Source organism: Schistocerca piceifrons, chromosome X, assembly GCF_021461385.2.
Source record: "Schistocerca piceifrons isolate TAMUIC-IGC-003096 chromosome X, iqSchPice1.1, whole genome shotgun sequence".
Lineage (NCBI taxonomy): Eukaryota > Metazoa > Arthropoda > Insecta > Orthoptera > Acrididae > Schistocerca > Schistocerca piceifrons.
In genome coordinates, this window is record NC_060149.1 from 288,850,892 (window position 1) to 288,856,134 (window position 5,243).

The window sequence follows — 5,243 nt, forward strand, 5'->3', positions numbered from 1 at the left end:
CAGCGCTTAACTTCGGTGATCTGACTCGAACCGGTGTTACCACTGGACAAGCCCGTTGAATGCCATTTTACGCTTTCTGTGAATCTTGTTTTTGGAGCTCCATATTCCCTTATGCCTGCTTCGTTTGTTGCACTTTCGCGTTTTCTCCTTTTGTCAATTAAATTCTGTACATCGTGTGTAATCCATCGGTTTCTGCTGGGCGTGTTCTTTTTACGAATTTGATCTCCTGCTGCCTGCACTATTTTATCTCTAAAAATTATCCATTCGTCTTTCATTGTATCCCGTTCCCATGTTTCAGCCGATCATTACCTAATGTTCGCTTTGCAACTCTAAAAAAACTCTGGTTCTCTCAATTTCTCTAGATCCCAACGCTTTAATTTACAACCTTTCTGCAGTTATTTCAGTTTTAATCTGCATTGCGTAAGCAATAAATAACGGCCAAAGTCCGTATCTGCCCGTGAAAATATTTTAAATTTTAAATGTGGTTTCGAAATCTCTTATTTACTATTATCTAATCTATTTGAAATCTTCCAGTGTCTGTAGGTATGTTCTAGTATACAACTTCCTTCGACGATTCTTAAGTATTGGCAATGATTAAATTATGCTCTATACAAAAATCTACTAGGTGGCTTCCCTAGTCACTCCTTTCTGCGCAGTTCATGTTCACCCGCTATTTTTTATTCTCTTCCTTTTCCTGGTACCGAATTCCAGTCCCAAATCACACTTAAACTTTCGTCTTCCTTAAAAATGTTAGCTTCCATACTGCATTCATTAGAGTGTTCATAGTAGCTTACGCGCATTTTTATACTATTTTTCAATAATGTACCCACTCCTTCATTATCACTATTTTATTTTTTGTTGGTAACTCTGTACCCATCTGTTCAGAAGTCCCGTTCTTCCTGCCACCGTACTTCCCTAACTATCGCTAAATCTAACGCGGTCCTATCCACTTCCCTGTTTTACCTGACAACAGCCTACTGGGTATTACGCGCTCAGAGATCCGAATGGGGGACTATTTTATCTCCAGAACATGGTGATCAAGATGAGGCCGTCGTCATTAAGCCTACAGTAGAACTGCGTGCCTCGGGAAATATAACGGCTGTAGTTACCCTTTGCTTTCAGCGGTTCGCTGTACAAACACAGCAACGCCACTAATGGCTAATGTTATAATGTCAGATCAACCAATCATACAGACTGTTGCCCCCGTAACTACTGAAAAGGTTGCTGGGTTGCTGCATCTCTTCGAAACCACATGTCACTCCGGTCTCTTCGCAGTAGTTGCATCTACGGAGCGACTGTCTGTATCGTTGAGACACACAAGCCACGTCATGGTTTGGTTTGTGACTTTCAGCTAGGCAATGCTATTGCCGTAAAGGGTACGAAACTACGGAATGGACTAGTACGGTGACGGCTCTGTCAAGCGTGCAGTCGATTAATGTAAATTATTTATGGATGTTAACCTATATTTTTCAGTCATTTACAAAATGTAACCACTACTGGTTACATTTTGTGGTATGCACTTTTGTACATTTAATTTGTGAATAAATAAGAAATTAAAAAAGAAATTTTGGCGTACATTTTGTAGTGTGAAATATGGTATGACAATGGTCAGTGATTCTATGGGACCATCGGTTCACTATAACTCCTATTCTGTTTTGCAGTGTGATTAACTAGATTCTAAATCGAACTAAGGTAAATTCTGGCCATTAAGAAGTAAATATAAACCGTTCCACATAATCTTGAACATACCTTATTGTACTGCTGTCTTTCTGAATTTATGCCATGCAGCCACCAACTTTTTTCTCAGGAAAAGTCATAAATATTAGTCTACAACTTTTACGTTTGTCACTCCCATCTCATCTGAGGCCTAAGCGTCTTCCACATAAATGTGTCTGCCGCTCTCCGTTACTTCGTCTTCAATTATGATTAATAATCTTGATTCATCTGTAAGGAAATTATTTCTCTCCTAGCATACAATTTTTTTCACACACTCACTGTTTTTCTGTCTCTTCTGTCCCACTCGAAAGTTAAGCATCAGTGCCTTGATCACCAGAGCCGTATGCCCAGCACGACTGTAATTGCCTTAGGATTTTGACATACGTCTGGTATGAAAAATTCATGAAACCAGTGGCTTAGCATCGGATGTCTAGAAAATCGTTATCATCACATTGCAAAAGAATGCACATGTGGATACAAGCAAAAATTGACGACTAGTCCGATAATTGACACTTCTAATTTGGCATCCATTATCATTTACAGAAGAACAGAAAAACTGGAGTACTGGTGGAAGACCAATTTGGTTTCAGGAAGGGACAATATAACAGAGAAGAAATTTTGAATTCTTCTTGTTAATAGAAGGAGGTCTGAAGAAATATCGAAATATCTTCTTGTATTTGTGGACCTAGCGGAAGCCTTCGACAGTTTAAGGTGAAATAAGATGTTCACTACCCTTATAAAATTAAAGTAAATAGACAGACGAATAACCTACAAAACTCAAATGGGAGTAACAATAGTCGAACGTAAAGGAAGGTAATTTCGTGATAAGGAGGGTGTAACGCACGGATGTAGATTATGACAACTATTATTTAACGTGAACATCGTATCAATAAATGTACTCACAGAAAATTTAGGTTCAAATGGTGCTAAGCATTATGGGACTTAACATCTGAGTTTATGAGTCCCCTAGACTTAGAATTACTTAAACCTAACCAACCTGAGGACAGCACACACATCCATGCCCGAGGCAGGATTCGAATTGCGACCGTAGCAGCAGCGCGGTTCCGGACTGAAGCGCCTAGAACCGCTCGGCCACAGCGGCCGGCTGAAAATTTAGGAAAAACAGTAAATGTCACAGGGGAGTGGACGTTAATGCTAAGGATTGAAGGCGACACAGTCCTTCTGGTCGGATGTGTGCTAGATTCGACTTGCTTAACATTAAAATTCGAAATGACGCACTATTGGAAGGAGTCAAAAAATTCTGCTACTTCGAAGCGCATTATATACGGTGGCCGAAGCAAGGACGATATCAAAAGGAGATTAACACGAAAAAGAAAACGTTCTTCAATTAAAAAGCTCTACTGACATCAGACATTCATGTGAAGCAGAGGAAGACATTTCTGAAGGGTACGTCTGGAGCACAGCAATACATTAACTGAACAGAAGTATCCGGACACCTGTTAGTGGACATTAATATGGAGTGAGTCCATTCATCGCCTTTATGACGGCTTGAGCTTTGCTGCGGGACCGACCGAGGTGGCGCAGTGGTAAGCACACTGGACTCGCATTCGGGAGGACGACGGTTCAATCCCGCATCCGGCCATCCTGATTTAGGTTTTCCGTGATTTCCCTAAATCGCTCCAGGCAAATGCCAGGATGGTTCCTTTAAAAAAGGGCACGGCCGACTTCCTTCCCCGTTCATCCCTAATCCAATGAGACCGATGAGCTTGCTGTTGGGTCTCTTCCCCCAAACAATTCAATTCAATTCTTTGCTGCGGACGCTTTTAGTGAGGTGTCTCAATATCTGCGGAGGAATGGTAGCCCATTCTTCCTCAAGCGCCGAAACCAGAGAACGTAGTGAAGGGGGACGCTGGGGTCTCGACGTTCTAACTCATCACGAAGGTGTTCAGTTTTCCATTGGATTCAGGTTGGGAGTCTACATAAGGACAGTCCATTTCAGGAATGTTATTTCCCACAAACCATTGCCCGTAGATGCTGCTTGCTGACAAGATGCATGCTGATAAGACAAATAATAATTGTCTCCGAACGGTTCCTCTGTTGTACGCAGCTCACAAGCCTGTCAAATGTGATCATGTTGCTCCGCAAATAGCGTTTCTCTTAGCGCAGTACGGTGGACAGAAGCTAACCACAAACAACAACACCATACCGTAATACCACATCTCCCGTACTTCCCCGTTGTCACTACACATAGTTACGTTCTCCTGACATTCGCCAAATCCTAACCCTCCCAACGGACTGCCACAATGTATAGCGTGATTCATCACTTAGAATCAGTCAATTCCAGTCGTTCGTTGCCCAAAGGCATCTCCCCTTCCACCACCTTAAGCGTCGTTCAGCACTGGCTACAAAACAGTGTGGCTTATGGGGAGCTGCTCGGCAACGGCCTTGCCGCAGTGGATACACCGGTTCCCGTGAGATCACTGAAGTTAAGCGCTGTCGGGCGGGGTCGGCACTTGGATGGGTGACCACCCAGGCCGCCATGCGCTGTTGCCATTTTTCGGGGTGCACTCAGCCTCGTGTTGCCAATTGAGGAGCTACTCGACCGACTAGCAGCGGCTTCGGTCAAGAATAGCATCATAACGACCGGGAGAGCGGTGTGCTGACCCCACGCCCTACCTATCCGCATCCTACTCTGAGGATAACACGGCGGTCGGATGGTCCCGGTAGGCCACTCGTGGCCTGAAGACGGAGTGCTAATAATTACAGGGAGCTGCTCGACCAATGTATCTCATTCGTTTTAACTCCTTGCATAGAGTAATTGCGCTAGCTGGACTGCTGATAGCTCTTTGGAACTCACGAGTGATTCCTTCCGCTGATTTCATGTAAGTTTTTTACATTCACCCTCCTCAATGCTCTACAGTCCCAGACCGTCAGTTCACAGTGTCTGCTTAGCCTTCGTTTAGCTGTGGCTATTCTTTCACATTTCCACTTCACAGTCACATCACTAGCTATCTACTTGGGCGGCTTTAGAAGGCTTGAAATGTCTCTGGTGTAACTGTTACTCAAGTGACACGTGATGAGTACGCTAGGCTACGTTCGAAATCACTGAGTTTTCCTTACCGACCCATACTGCTCCTCTACTGACAACACAACACTCCCCGGCGCCTTTCGTACGGGCGGGTCCGCCTATCGTGACACCTAGTGGTCAATTCCGCATTACATAGAGGTACGGGTACTTTCGATGAGATAGTGTATATGGAAGTAAACCGTGAACGATCGGCAATCCGAAAAAGGAGGAACTGGAAGCATTTAAAACGTGGTGTTATCGAAGAATAACGAATTAGACAGCACTAAAAAAAATTATGGTGCTGCCGAGAAACACTTTCAGATCGCGAAAAAGATTAAATCCTTGTAATTTCGAAGTTAAAAACTTACGCTGTTGCATCAGCGGATTTAAATCAAGAAATCAGTAATTTAAATCAAGAAAGAGATCGTGGGTTGTCTTGGATTCATAGGGGTCTTGAAACCTCCGTTCAGCATGTACGTAGCCGGTCGGAGTGGCCGAG

At 43.5% G+C, this 5,243-nt stretch overlaps 1 pseudogene; it reads left to right on the forward strand.

Annotated features, from left to right (window-relative positions):
- Positions 1–4,112: 4,112 nt before the first annotated feature.
- On the forward strand, positions 4,113–4,230 carry LOC124723565 (annotated as a pseudogene).
- The last annotated feature ends 1,013 nt before the right edge of the window (positions 4,231–5,243 follow it).